This window comes from Pteropus alecto, unplaced genomic scaffold, assembly GCF_000325575.1.
Source record: "Pteropus alecto unplaced genomic scaffold, ASM32557v1 scaffold7, whole genome shotgun sequence".
NCBI classification, from domain to species: Eukaryota; Metazoa; Chordata; class Mammalia; order Chiroptera; family Pteropodidae; genus Pteropus; species Pteropus alecto.
Genome location: NW_006494614.1, coordinates 30,012,263 through 30,028,388, shown reverse-complemented (window position 1 = coordinate 30,028,388; position 16,126 = coordinate 30,012,263). Strand labels below are relative to the sequence as shown.

Here is a 16,126-nt window from a genome sequence, read left to right as displayed (position 1 = left end):
CACCTCCGCTGGCGACGATGGGGCGCCGGAGCCTCGACTCCCCTCATCTGTGGACCCGCCGCCCTGCGGAGCATGCGCCAGGCCTGGTCTGCGCATGCTCCGCGGGAACCCGGTCCTCCGCCCCGCTCCACCCCTGTTCTGGCTGGTCGCGGAGAGGGTTATTGCTCTGCGTTCTCAGTGCCTTCGGGGGAACGGGGGTGTGCAGTGGGGAGACCGGAGTCCAGCAGGAGGTTCCTAGATCGTGGGGTCTAGTAAAAAGCAATTGACCCGAGAAGGTCCGCATAATTTTGCCTACACATTGCTCGGACTTCCAGAATACTCAAAGGACTTGTTCTGCCTAGGACACACACCTTATTTTCTTGACCGGATGGAATCCAAGTGGCGGAGTTAGCAAAAAAGTCGAGCAAAGTCGAAAATATACTCACGGGAAAATGTACTCACGGTTCACATGTTTGAGGCTGGACAAAGTAGAAGTCTGAGATGGTTAATAATGCAGAGAACCAAACCAAAGGTTGCCTCCGAAGGCAATCTAAACTTTGCTTCAGTTGTTTTTATATTCCAAGATAGACTAGGAAAAAATAAAAGAAAATACCAGTGTTGGCAAGAATATGGACTAAATGAAATCTTCTTTCCTGCTACTGGAATGTAAACTGGAACAACTCAAAAAAACAATCTGGCACTGTCTGCTAAAGCAGCATACCTTGTGACCCAGCAGTTCCACATCAGCTCATACAGCCAGAAGAAGTACGTGCTTATGGTGCACTAACAAACAGGTATCAGAATGTTCACAGCTGTGTTTGTTTTAATAGCTCCCAAGTGGAAATAACCCAAAAGACCATCAACAGTAGAATAAATTAATGTTCACAGCGTCTATGTGATGGCATACTACGCAAGTGAGAGTGATCTGCAACTACAGGTAACAACATAGATGAACTGCAGAAAAGTAATGTTGAGCGTAAAAAGTTAGACACAAAAGTGCACACTAAGTTCACGTCTATAAGCAAAAAAAAAAAAAAGGAAAAATAGTCTGTTAGAAGTTAGGATAATTGTTACCTTGACAGAGAGGGGATAGTAATTGGGAGAGGGGCTTCCAAGATGCTAGTAAGATTTTCTGTTGATCTTGGCAATGATTACACATGTGTCTATTTATGAAGTTTCACCAAACTACACTATTATGCACCTTTTTCTGTATGTGAATTACAGTTCATGTGCAATAATCATTTAAAGTTCTTAATTAAAAAATTAGAAATTATTTTCCCTGTAACTGCAATGTAATTTGTAAATGTAAACATAGTGCTTATTCATAAGAAATTTAATGTCAAGTAGCCAATGGAGTTATGTCTCAGATTTGGTTGGTAGGGTCTCTTAATAATGCTTTGACCTCCCCTTTAAAAGGAAAAAAAGAAAAGAAAAGAAATGAGCACAACTTGGATAGTTCTCTAAAGACGATATAGAAATGGTTAATAATTACATGAAAACAGGCTCAATATTACTAATGATTAGAGAAATGCAAATCAAACCAGAATGAGATATCACTTTATACCTATTATGATGACTATTAGAAAATAAACAAACAAACAAACAAAAAACAGAAAATAACAAGTGTTGACAAGAATGTTGAGAAACCATAACCTTTGCACACTGCTAGTAAGAATGTAAAGTGGAGCAGCTACTATGGGAAACAGTATGGCAGTTCTTCAAAAAAATTAAAAATAGAATTACCGTATGATCCAGCAATTCCACTTCTGGATACATACTCAAAAGAATTGAAAACAAGGACTCAAACAGATATTTTACAACCACATTCATAGCCAGCATTATTCACAATAGCCAAAAAGTGGAAGCAACACAAGTGTCATCAACAGATGAACTGATAAACAAATGTTGAAAATACATTCGATGGAATATTATTATGCCTTTAAAGGAAGGAAATTCTGACTTGTGTTGCACCATGGATGAACCTTGAAGATATTAAGCTGAGAAAAATAAGCCAGCGACAATAGGACAAATACTGTATGGTTCCCAAAGTAATTAAATTCATAGAGACACAAAGTAGATGGTGGTTGCCAGAGGCAGAGGGGAGGAGAGAATGGAGAATTAGTTTATAATGGGTATAGTTTCAGACTTGCAAGATGAACAGAGTTCTGGGGACAGATGATGGTGATGGCTGCACGACAATGGGAATGTTTTTAATGCACTCGAACTATATACTAAAAATGGTCAAAATGGTAAATTTTATGTTAAGTATATTTTATCACAATTTTTTTAATGGGAAAGAAAGAGAAAATTCTAGTGGGTCTAAGAGAATAAATAGAGGATTCAAATTTGAGAAAAACTTCATGAAGAGTCCCCTCAAAATCATTCCTTTCCCCACCTTTCGATTTCCAGAGGATTGTTGGACATTCTCAGTGCAATTAAGTCCACCTTTTATTTGACTCAAGGCTGTACCCGAAGGACACAGCAGAGATTCTTATGCTGTCTTCAGTGAGATAATGAAAGCCTACATGGAAACCTGGCCTTTTAAATTCTGCAGTTGTGCAGTAGTAAAAATGGCAATAGAATTAGTCTGAAGGGCTTTGAAAGCAATTTGTGACTAGAATGAGTTTCACAAAATTATTTTAAGGAAAGCATTCTGAAATTATAATTTTAAGTCATTTATAATTGTCTGAATCTAGTACCTTCACTGACTCAGCAAAAAAAAAAAAAAAAAGTCCATTGTCCGTTTTTGCTATTTGTTTCACTGTATTTGACTCTAATGAGCTAAGTATTATTTCAGGATCATGAATTGTAAATGAGTGGAATGATTAAAAACATTAAAGAAAAATTAGAACATATTTTAAATTTTACCACTTAGACTACAAGTCTACAAACACATGTGGATGAATTCATGGGCATCAGGAAAAGCCTAGTAGAAGCCATAATGACAGTAATACCACCTTATCTGTGAGTTTGCTTTCCATGGTTTCAGTTAGTTACCTACAATCAACTCTGGTTCAAAAATACGAAGTTGAAAATTCCAGAAATAAACACTTCATAAGTTTTAAGCCATTTCCCATTTGCCCTGAGAATACTTGGCTGTGGGGCTTGAGGCTGCAGTGTTTACCCCGACATGCTTACTCCAGTTCAGGGTTGAGCGGGGCCAGAGCCTCTTCCAGCAGCTGAGGGTGCCAGGTGGGACCCCACCCGAGACAGGACACCCTTCCATAGCAGGGCCACTTATACACCCAGACTCACTCAGACTGGGAAAATGTAGACATGCCAGTTCACAACACATGCACATTTGGAGGATGTAGGAGAACACAGAGTACCCAGAGAAAGCCCACACAGACATGGAGAAATGTGAAAACTCCACAGAGATTGTGGCCCCAGCATCCATTTGAGATAGTAATCTGTATTAGCATGTAATTAATCCAAAAATACTCTTACTACCACGAACTTGGGGCCTGTGCCATAGCAGTATTTTTGTTGCCCTCAAAGAATCATTTGCTCTTGAAGTAATAGGTTTTTAAGGCACATTTTAGCAAAAATCTATTGTATAGCTTAAAAATGGAAGCTCCACCTGGTTACAATAATATATAAACCTAAGTAACTTGTGATTTACCGGATAGGCAAGTGTCTCTATCTTGAGGATAAAATCAGACAAGAAAAATGATTCTTCATTTTCTTATTCAAAAAGAAAATATTCTGTAAAAAAAAATTTACAGAATTAGGTTTATAACAATAATCCATATGCACCAGACCTATTGGTGAAGGTTCAATAGAGTAGAGATCTAGAAATTAAAGCCATTCAGGTTTCTGAGTAGGAATCATGAGGAAGAGTGTTAGAAATTTATTTCTAAAATACCCAGACCCTGTCTACAGCCATGCCACCCTGAACAAGCCCAATCCTGTCTGATCTCGGAAGCTAAGCAGGGTCAGGCCTGGTTAGTACTTGGATAGGAGACCACCTAGGAAGACCAGGTGCTGTAGGCGTAAAAAATAAAAAATAAGGGATTGTAAGCTAACAAGGTCTTTGCAATCTGTGAGGTCAACCAAGGGTTGCCTCACCTAAAAAAATAAAATAAATAAAATAAAATATCCAGACCCTTGGGAGAGCTCAAATCTTAAGCTCAAATCTTAAGATGGTAATCAATTACCATCTTAAATGGGAGGTACCAGTGTCAAAGAAATAGGACCTGGGGAAGAGGAGAGAAGATTGCAAAAAGCCACAGACAGAAGTGGAAATTTCAAAGACAAATTGCTTTAGAAATTTTATACATTTTTCAAAGACCAGCTTTGATGTTTTTAGGAGGCTTTGGAAATGATTAATAGATAGATAGATGATAGATAGATAGATAGGTAGATAGATAGATAGATAGATAGATAGAAAGATAAACAAGCTTTAAGGCACTGACCCTTGGAATGGACCCAAAATTACTTAGTACTTTGAATGGTTTGTAGTGGAGGTAGATTTAGAAGTCCCTTAACTTCCTGCTACTCTACAGTAAACATACATGGAAGAATTTTATAGAAACAAATACATAGCTGTTATGCCTGTTCTGGCCATCACTTTCCCACTGACCTTTAGAGGTTTTCAGGATGGCTTTTCAGCTGTGCAGAGCATGCTGGTGGTAAGCTGAGCTCTAGTTGAATCATAAGGTGGGAATGAGCAGAGTACAGAAGGCATACTGTTTACAAATGAGGAGACTTAAGCTCTGAGGTAGAGATCTGAGACTGGCGCAATTCCCTGTAGTGTTGACCTTTAACAAATAGACAGCCAGATATGTCTCTAGTAAAATGGGTTTAGTTGGGAACAACAAAGAATTGCAATTCGGGACACGTTGAATGATATATCTCCTGTAAGGGAAATTGGGAAGTGTTTATTTTTTTGGTTGGTTGGTTGGTTTGCTTGTTTTGTTTTTGTTTTTGCCTTTTAGAGTTGAAAATCCAGAGTCTCTATCACATAAAAGGAATTCAAAGTCTCTGGCCACTACTGATTTTGCTGATTGGTTAGGTATTTTATAGGTAATGAGCTGTTTTCCTTGTTTTTTTGTTTTTTGTTTTTTTTCCCCCAGGAAGTGGTCTTGCTATATAAACAAAACATCAGTGTTTTGGCAGCATTCAGATTTGTACACCTATCTTCAGGTTGGGTGGCCATGCCAGGATTTGTCATAAGTTAAGATCAATAAACTGAATTTAGTTGCTAATTTTATTCCCCTTTTATAGACTATGAAATGCTATTTATGAAGGGCCCAAATATAATCTTTCTGCACAAGACTCTTGGTTTGTTTTTTTAGTGAGGGTGTAATATGATTTGTAAAAATGTACATAAATCCAATTTCTAAAACAACTGTAACAGATAAATTAAGTTCTTCCCTCCATTCAGAAAATTTGTATTGACCACCAACCTGGTAGCATTTGCGCTCAAAATTGTGTATTAGTTAGCTATTACAGCACAACACCACAATTTCAGTAGCATATAACAATAAGCACATATTTTTCACTCATGTGTCTTACTTATATATCTTATATTACTTATATATCTTACTTATATATATATATATATCTTACTTATATATCAACCGTCTGCAGTTGGGTTGATCTAGGCTGGGCATGGCTGAACATATCCATAGCTGAAGGTTGCATCCACCCATCTGTTATCCTTCTTGAACTAAAGGGCTACTCAGGCCATATTCTTTTAAAGGAAATGGGAGAAGCAGAAGAGGACTCAAGCACATTTCATGCCTTTTCTTACTTTATTTCACAACTTCACATTGGCCAAAGGAAGTCATATGGCTATGGCCATAGTCAAAGGGTGGAGAAACACACTCTGTCCACTATTAGGCTATGTCAAAAATATAAAAGTATAATGCTGCTTCGGGAGGAGTGAAGAATTGAGTAAAATATTTGAAACTCTGATAACTCAGAGGAAAATAAAAATTTTAATCTAAAGTGAGTCTCTTGTAGGCAGTGTATGTAGGGGTCTTGTTTTCTAATCCATTCAGCCACTCTATTTTTTGGTTGGAGCACTTAATTCTTTTCCATTTGAGGTATTTGTTGGTAGGTATGTAGTTATTACCATTCCTGTGTTTTCATCACATTGAATTTTTTGTGCCAAGCCCTTCTGTCCTGCATAGTTTCTTTTGAGAAATCAGCTGTTAGGTAACTAATTGCTTTTCTCTTGCTGCTTTTAAGATTCTCTCTTTGTATTTAACTTTTGCCATTTTAATTACAGTGTGTCTTGGTGTAGGCCTCTTTGGGTTCCTATTTCTTGGGACTCTCTGAGCTTCCTTGTATGTCTATTTCCTTCACCAGGTTAGGGAAGTTTTCCATCATTATTTCTTCAAATAGCTCTTCAACATCTTGTTTTCCCTCAGGTACCCCTATGACACAGATATTTTTACCTTTAATAGTGTCCCATAGGCTCCTTAAATTATTATTATAGTCTTGGCTTCTTTTTTCTTGCCATTCTGATTGTGTGTCTTTGACTTTCCCATCCTCTAGATAGGGCATTTGATTCTCTTCTTTATTCACTTTGTTTATTCCTTTGTTTATTCCATTTAATATACTTCTCATCTCAGATAATGTGTTCTTCATTTCAGACTGGTTCCATTTTATAATTTCCATTTCCATTTTTTATGTTTTTTTTTCTTTGTCGAAGTTCTCATTGAATTTATCTATACTTCCCTAAAGTTTATTGAGCATCTTTATAACCAGTGTTTTGAACTCTGCATCTGTTAAATTACTTGACAGATGTCCATTATTCCTGGATATCTGTTCCGTTCTCTTATATGGTTTCTACTTCTTTGTCTTTCCATTTTGGCTGCCTTTCTGTGTCTGTTTCTGTGTACTAAGCAAAGCTCTTAAGTCTCCCGGTCTTATTAGTGTGGCTTTGTGAAGTAGGTGTCCAGTCCTGAGAGGGGTTCTGCTGCAGGCCAAGTTTAGCCCCAGCCTGTGCCCCTCCGGGACTACCTATTTAGATTCAGCAAGCAATCCACAGAGGCTGTGCCTATAGTTGCCTCAAAAGGCCATGCCAGAAACCAAGGCCAGCTGCCACCAGTGCGAGTCTAGGTGCTGCTCAGCAAGGAGCACCTGACTCGCTGAGGATATACCTGAATGTGGCTTGGATGGGGCCATGAGCTGGGGGAGGTGGAGTTTCAGGGAATCCTCTGCGTGGAGTGACCTCTGTTATCCAGTTTGATGATGTCTCAGCTATGGCAGCGCTGAGTCCGCACACTGGGAGTTGGGAGGGCTCAACAGAGGGGAGACAATGGATACCTCTGGCACTTCTATATGGAGCAAGCCTTGCCTCCAGCTCTCACTCTGACAACTTAGTGCCTTCCTGTAAGTGTCTGGTGCTCCCAGAGCAGCCAGCTCATTGCTGGTGCTCAGACTGAACAGGTCGGTCATCGGGAAAGCCCGCTTGCGGACATGACCCCTTTAAGAGGAGTCTGCAACTGCCTCAGCCTCTGTCCCACTCAGCTGCTCTGGACCAGGCAGCCTCATTCTTCACCCTCTCCTACCTTCTAGTTGTGGGGTGATTTCTTATTTCTCTCCCTAGTGCTTCTGTTCCTGTAGATCTCAGGCTACTCTCCCTCCTTGTTCCTGTCACAACTTTGATTTGGTCGCAAGAGGGATGAACAGAACCTCTATCATCTACGCCATTTTTTTCTCTCCTATAAAATGAAATTTGTAATGCTTTCTAGTCAGACATCAGAATACTTTTCCAGTTCTTCAAAGTTGTTTCACCCTCAATCTTAGTGTCCTCATGTAAAATATGGAGTTATCCACCTTACAGGTCACTCAAAAAAAATGTACCAAATACTATGCTAGGCACTGGATATTTAGTGATGGACAAAAATGACATGACTTGTGCCCTCTTGAAGCTTATAGTCTGGTAAGGAATATGTATACATAAAAATGCATATGTATACATATTCATAATTATATAAACTGAAATAACCATTATAATGTAAGTATAATTTAAATTGGAGAGCCAAAGAGGTTTTTCTGACAAAGTGACATTTAATCTGCTACTTGAAGGATAAATGAGTTAGCTGGGTAAAGTATGGGCAGAAAAAATTTTTAAGTAGCAGGAGCAACAAGTATGATGGGCCCGAGGCAGGAAATAATTTGGTGGTTTTGAAGAACTGAAAGAGAGCTAGTGTGTAGGAGTAAGGTGGAAAGTGATATTAAAATAAAGTAATGAGGGAGGTGATGGCGCGATTATGAAGACCTCGTAGGTCATGTAAGCAATTTGGTTTATATCTCAAGTATATTGGGAAAGCTTTTGAAGGATTTTTAGTGTGGGGATAAGGAGATCCACTTAAAAGATCCTTCTGGCTGCTGTCTAAGAAAAGTATATAGAGGAAAATGGGAGACCAGTGGAAGGCTGGTCCAGATGAGATGATGAAGGCTTAACTGAGGTGGTCACAGGAGTAGAATCTATTAGTCCTGGCTATGGAGCAGAAACAAGAGAGAATGTCAAGGACTCACAGCTTCTTGAATGAGCAGCTGAGATTCTAGCATCCAAGCTGATGTGTGGATTTTTTTCCCGCCACACCACCAATTTTCAGACACCAGCTGGATGTCCTATGATTCAACTCAACTCTAACACTATCTACCTGGAAAGAGCTTCAGATTTTACTGATTAAGGGTTCAGTCCCATAAGTCTGCCCCACTTCACTCTCCAATTCAGATGCCAATTGCAAATCTAGGTGATCGATCACCTGTGCTTCTGACAGACCACTGACTATAGATGGGAAGTTCCCAGGACCCAATCCTAGGGTTTGATTATTTGCTAAGTGGCTCACAGAACTCAGAGAAATATTTTACTTACTAGATTACAAGTTTATAATAAAAGAATATAACTCAGGAACAACCAAATGGAATAGATGCATAGGGAGGGCAAGGGTAGAGGACTCAGACCTTCTCTGCCCGCTCAGGGCAGGCCACCCTCCCAGAACTTCCATGTGTTCACCAACCAGGAAGCTCTCCTGTCCGGTCCTTTTGGGTTTTTATGGAGGCTTTATTACATAGGCATGATTGATTAAATCATTGGTGATTGAACTCAATCTTCAGCCCCTTCACTCCTCCCCAGTTCAGGGGCTAGGATTGAAAGTTCCAACTCTTTAATCACATGGTTGGTTCCTTGGCAACCAACTTCCATCCTTAGGTGATTTAGAGACTTTCCAAAAGTCACCTCATTAACATGACAAAAACATCATTACAGCTTTCATCACTTAGGAAGTTCCAAGGATTTTTGGAGCTCTGTTTCATGAAGGAACAGGGAACAAAGACAAAATATGTATTTCTTAACATAAATTACAATTTCACACCCCTTTGCTGATACAGTCACTATGGAACATATTATAACCCCTAACCAGTGTGAGTCAGGGTATAGTCAATTCATTCTAGATTCCTTTTTGGGTTGTCACAGATTGTTCTCGTTTCATGGGGCTGGTTGGTATCATCATATACACTTCTGGATTAAGGGCACTTATCAGTAAAGAAATTCTTAGAACATAATGATCTTTCTATTTTTTTCCTTCACTGCTCAAGTCTTTCTCATATACTTTTGTTGAAATAGTTGTATTGTACTGAGAGATCTCTATGAAAGGGCTGGACTATTTGGGCAACTCTGATTTTTAAGGACATCATTGATGGTACATAAGAGTGCATCTGTGTGACATTCTTCCTAGTACATCTATTAGAACACTTGTTTATACATCACTCCAAAGTTCTAGCATTTAATGCATTTTCAAAAACTTATTTCCCATCATCATTTTGTGATCCACTCCTTAATTTAAATTCTTCTCAGTGCTGTCACAAAATAAGTAGGAGAATAAATGATGAATCCCATTTTTAGATGTAGATTAAGTAGATAAAGTTCACATGCCCTGCAGGTTGATAGGTATAAGAATCCAATTCTCTTGATGGCCAGTTATGAATCTAAACTCATTCGTTTGTCCATTCCCTGGACTTGCAATTATTAAGTCACATACAGTGATGGGGAAATGTTCTACTTAAGCTAACAATCAAATATATGATGCTCACAACAGAATTTTTTTTCCTCTCAAGTATAGTCCTTTTTATGTTAATCAGTAATTGAGATTTCATGCTTGAAGCATTTTAAAATTTGATATGCTATGGGTCAAAAAGAAATGGGTTGGGGGAGGAGGGTTGTAGGAATATATAGCAAATTGATTCAACGATGAGATACACAGGACAATGTTATACTGATACTTTGTGTAGTGTAGGAGGGTCCTGGATAGTATTAGTACTAGTATTTGAAAGCCACTATGGCAATGGAATGCATGGAAATATTCCCAAATGAACACATCTTCAGAAATGCCAGTGGCATTGCCAATGATATATCTTTTTTTCTATAGTTGTTTTTAAGAGTTTTTCTTCATCTTCAGTCTTCTGTAGTGTCTGAGTATGGATTGTTTTCATTTTACTTACTATATTTGGTGTGCTACTTCAATTATGTCTTCAATTCTGAAAAATTCTCAGCCATTATCTCTTCAAATATTGTCTCTAACTTGTTCTTTCTGTTTTCTTCTTCTGAACTCCTTTAAGAGAAGTTGACCCTTTACCTCTATTATATTTTTCATATCTTTATATTTATGGCTTCACTATGTATGATGACTTATCTTCCAGTTGACTGATTTGCTCTGCAACTATTTTTATTCTACAGTTTAAATTTATTCACTGAGTTTATCATTACAGTGGCTACCTTTTAAAAAATTCTCCAGATGTTTACTGTTTTGTTAAAAGCAGTACTCAAATTATTTTGTTCATTATGCTTTTTAAATCTTTCTTGCATTGTTATAATATTTTGAACAGAATTATTTAGTTCCTTTTGGATTGTTCCATTATTATTATTTTATTTTTTTTAGGTGGGCAACCCTGACCTCACAGGTTGCAAGGACTGTGTCAGTTTACAATCCCTTATTTTTTTTTAATTTTTACGCCTACAGCACCTGGTCTTCTTTGGTGGTCTCCCATCCAAGTACTAACCAGGCCTGACCCTGCTTAGCTTCCAAGATCAGACAGGATCAGGCTTGTTCAGGGTAGCATGGCCATAGACTAGGATTGTTCCATTATTTCTAATTCTCTATCTTTGCTTCATTTGAGGACTCTCATCATAGGTCCTTGTGTGATTTGAAATTTTTTTTAACTTTCTAAAAATTAAGTTTATTGGGGTAACATTGGTTAATACAATTATATAATTTTCAGATGTACATTATAATTTGACATCTGTATATTCTATTGTGTGTTTACAATGATTTGTAATTTAAGAATGTGAACTCATCTCCACTGTGACTGTGTTTTCTATGGGACTTCCATGTGCTCAGCCCCTGTATAGTAGTTTGATATCTTCTTTTTTGTTTGTTTTTTCCAAAGCCAGGGATGGATCTGGGACCAGAATTTATGTTAAAGTCTCATCTTATAATTCTCACATTAATATAGATAATATAAATTCAGAAACTATACCCACTTGAACATATTTAATCCTTGGGTTTTATTTAGACTATGTACTATATTAAACATTAGACTAGTTTTCATAATTGTAATTTCATACTACAACATGCACCTGGTAAAAACTCCAACTCTATGCAAAATGGAATAAAATGAACAGTAAATGTCTATCAGCTTTATATACCCTTGCTTGATTGCTGCCCTATTCCTAGGGATAACATCTGTTAACAGTGTGTTATGTATTCTTCCGGGTGTTTTTTGTGTATAAATATATATATTATATGTATATAATACTCTGTCAAATACTATACATACCCATATAATGGTAATTCTCTTCAACTTGAAGGATAGCCTCAATTTCATTAAAACGCAGACGAATGGTTCCTTAGGCCAGGGTGGGGCGCAGGGTTGGCTGGTGTAAGGTCTCTAATGTATCTAAACTCACAGAATTTAATGATAGATGTTGAAATTTTGTAAAAGGGTAAAAACAATTTAAAAATTGGAATGTAAAGTTATATTTTCCTTCTTGTATAGCCCTCTAGAATGAACTAGCCTTACTGAAATCTCGATTTTAGCCCAGTGAGATTTATTTCGGACTACTGACCTCTAGAATGGTAAGATAATATATTTTGGTTGTTTTAAAACATTAAATTTGTTGTTATTATTACAGCAACAATAGGAAACCAATAGTTTTCTACAATAATGACTTCTATTGTTATTATTGCTGTAAGAATAAAATTAGTTGCCACTTTCTAATGGTAGTATTTATACCAAATACCTTGCAAATAGTAATTTAATCTTTACAGCTTATTGAAGGGGGGTATTATTATTCCCTCCTTTTTTTTTTTTTTAATAAAGAATGAAAATGAAAATTAGAGAAATAAAGTAAATTTGTCAAAGTCACATACTAGTTAGTGGTAAAGCCATTTTCTATCACGTTTTAGAGCTAATATATTCATATAGCCTAGACATAAGATCTGTTAATTTCCATTACACTTTACAATCTAGTATTTATTAGTGGATTTGATACTGTTTTACATATGCAGTTATATCTTATGGGGGAATTACTACTGCTGTGAATATTTTCAGTGTGTAAATGTTCTAACATAATATTATCATTGATTTCCTACAGATTTAGTGTATTTGTTTTAAAATTAAATTAAGATAATAGAGACTAATTATTTATTGTTTTCAGTCGGAAGTCTAATTTCTGATCTGAAATTATTGGGAATGAAGTATCCTAATAGATTGATTAGATAATGTTTTCAATGTATTCTTGTTTTATGATTTCATCTTAAAAATTAATTTAAAAATCTGAAGAAAAGCTTTGAATTGGTATTATGTACTTAGTAAGAAAAAAGAAATAAATTAACCACCTTCAAGTATATTGTAAAAGGTTTATTCAAAGAGATTTCTTACCAGCCATTTTTAATTAAAGTAGATGAAAGTTGAAAAACTTAGCTTGGTTATGTTGATTATTAAATGCTAAAATCATCTAATGAAGTAAATTGAGCAATCTCTGTAAATAAAAATATTAAATAAAAAAGTAGATTGTTATTCATGCTGAATGTCAACTGGGATGCAAAATTGTCATAAAATTTTTTTATTTTCCCAATTTCTTACAATTTCTTAGAATTCCATTTTTCAAACTTTTAAATGTCAGATTCACTTAAATATGTTTTCATTATTTTTAATTGGTTGAGAGGCATCAAAAGCTGAATGTGCTTTCTTCTTGGTTTTTATATTGTACTGTGTGTAATTCCTCTATAACTAATCATATTCTATCTTTGTGCTATTACTAAATGTCATCTCATCTCCTCTAATTAAAAAATTTTATTCAATATTTTTTACTTCTAAAACGGTAATGAGGTTACTTTTCTCCTCTATTAGATTGTGAGAAATAAAAAATCATACCATCTTGAAATTTTCTATTATGGTGCTTACACAGATTATAAATTACACTGATTAGAGTAGATTATAAACAAACATTTAAAATGAAAATTTGTGATACTTTATGCTAATAAAAATTAAAGAAGATTTAAAGAAATGGAGAGATATATTAGCTACATGATTGGAACACTCAATATTGTTTTATTGTCAGTTCTCTCCAAATTGATCTATAGAGTCAATGCAATTCTAATCAAAATCTCAGCAGGCATTTTTTGTTGAAAATTTCAAGCTGATCTAAAAGTTATGCAAAGAATCTAAGATAGCCAAAACAATTTTGAAAAAGAACAAAGTTGAAGAACCAAGATTCTCTGATTATAAGACTTTCAGTAAAGCTAAATAAACAAGACACATAGGTCATTGAAACAGAATAGAATCCAGAAAAAGACCCACACAAATATGGTCAATTGATTTTTAGCAAAGACTCCAAAAACAATTCAATGGAGAAAAGATAAAAGGTGCTAGAATAACTGGATATCTAAGTTACATATAAAAAAAAAGTCAGAACTTACATCACACTATACTCAAAAAGTAATCTGTGATGGGTTATTAATGTAAATGCAAAAGTTAAAGCTCCAAGGCTTCTAGAAGAAAACAGAGGGGAATATCTTCATGACCTTAAGGTAAAGAACTACTTCTTAGGAGCCAAAAAGCACTGATTTAAAAGAAAATATTGGAAATTGGGCATAATAAAAACTTAAAACTTCTACTCATCAAAAGACATGGTTATGGAAATGAATATATAGGACACAGACTGGGAGAAAAATATAATAATCACATCTGATGAAGGACTTATAATACATAAAGAATGCCTAAAACTCATTTATAAAAAACAAACAATCCAAATGGGCAAAATACTTTAATGGACACCTCATTAGAAAAGGCATATGAATGGGCAATAAATGCATGAAAAAATGCTCAATATCAGTCATCAGGGAAATGCAAATTAATACAACAATAAGATACCATCACACATCTCTAGGATGGCTAAAATTAATGACTGACAACACCAAATATTTGCATGGATGCAGGTAACTGAAATTCTTATTCAACTACTTTGGAAAACTCTAACAATTTTTTTTTGAGTAAAATTAAAGAGGTATTATCTCTATGACCCAGCAATTCACTTCTAGGTATTTACCCAAGAGAAATAAAATCTTATGTGTATGAGAAGAGTTGTATGAGAATGTTCATAGCAGCTTTATTTGTACTAACACCAAACTGGAAATGATCAAAATTTTTACCAGCAGATGTATAGTTATACAAATTGTTGTATATTCACAAAATGAAATTCTACTCATAATTAAAAGGAACAAATTATTAATAAAAAACAACATGAGTGAATCTCAAAAACTTTATGCTGAACAAATGAAGTCTGACACAAAAGAGTAGGTATTGTATAATTTCATTTATATGTAAGTTCCTCAGTAGGCAAATCTAATCCAATATGATGAAAATCAGAATAGTGGTTGCTTTTAGGAACATGCACTGACAGGGAAAAGGCACAAGAGATGTTCTTAGGTGAAAGACTTATTTTATGTCTTGAGATGGGTATGTGCATTTGTCAAAAATCATTGAATTATACACTTAAGATGTGCATGCTTCACTGTATGTAAATTATACCTCAACAGAAACTTACAGAAATAATATGTGTTTCTTTTTTGGGAAACACCACTTTTATACTAAGAGTTATAATTTAATTAACAAGTCTTTGAGACTACTTCGAAGACAGGTGATGACTTTCGCACTAACATTTATATATCCTTTATTAAAACTGACCCAAATGGCCAATGGAATGTAAAATTGAGAAACAATCTAAATAAGTAAATTGTCTCCAAAGGTGGCTCCCAAATAATTCTGCCCCTTCCTGTACATGCATGCAGCTTCTTCCATCAGGAGGGGGATCTTATGTCTCCCCCTCCTGAATCTGATTTGGGCCTGTAACTGCTTTGTCCAGTTGAATGCAGAGAAGCTACCTCTTGGGATCTCTCTGCCCAGCCTTTTGCTTCCTCCGTCTGAAACCCACTAGCCACGCTGTGAGGAAACTTAAAGGGTCCAAAGGAAAGGCTCATGTGGTAAAAATTAAAGGCCTCTAGCGAACAGGCCACACTGAGCTCACATGTGACAGCCAGCACCAACCTGAAGCCATCTTGGAAACGGATCTTCCGGGCACAATTAAACAAACCTCATTAGTGTCATGCGGAGCAGAAATGAGCTGCCCCATTGAACGCTGCTCAAATTGCAAAAACACAAGCAAATAAATGATTATCATTTTAAGTTACGAAATATTGGGGTTGTATGTTGGTTACATAGCAATTGATTGTTAAAAAACTTGCATTAGTATTGGGAGATGAAGAAAAATGCCATGTCATGAATTTTGAGGAACTTCTCTCCAATAATATATATGGAACCAAATCAAAGGAAGATAAGTAGGATTTGCTTATAACTCCTTTCCTGAGGAAAGGTCCTGGACTTTGGAGAGTAAGTAAAGGAAATTCTGGTGAAATTCTTCATACAAGGATTTTTTTTTGTGATTGCATAAATGTTTGAGATTATGTTGGGGCAAATTATCATCTTTGTTATTGTGAATCTTCCTATTAAGGAGCATCACAGTAGTACCACTTTATTTACTCAAGTGTGCGTGTGTGTGTAAACTTTTTGAAATTTGTTAACTTTTTTGTTTGTTCATTCTAACAGAGAGTATCTATATTCTAGA

General features: G+C 36.0%; 2 pseudogenes; one reads left to right on the top strand and one right to left on the bottom strand.

Annotated features, from left to right (window-relative positions):
- The first annotated feature begins 3,853 nt into the window (after positions 1–3,853).
- Positions 3,854–3,972, top strand: LOC112474760 (annotated as a pseudogene).
- Positions 3,973–10,952: 6,980 nt separating this feature from the next.
- On the bottom strand, positions 10,953–11,071 carry LOC112474711 (annotated as a pseudogene).
- Between the last annotated feature and the right edge of the window lie 5,055 nt (positions 11,072–16,126).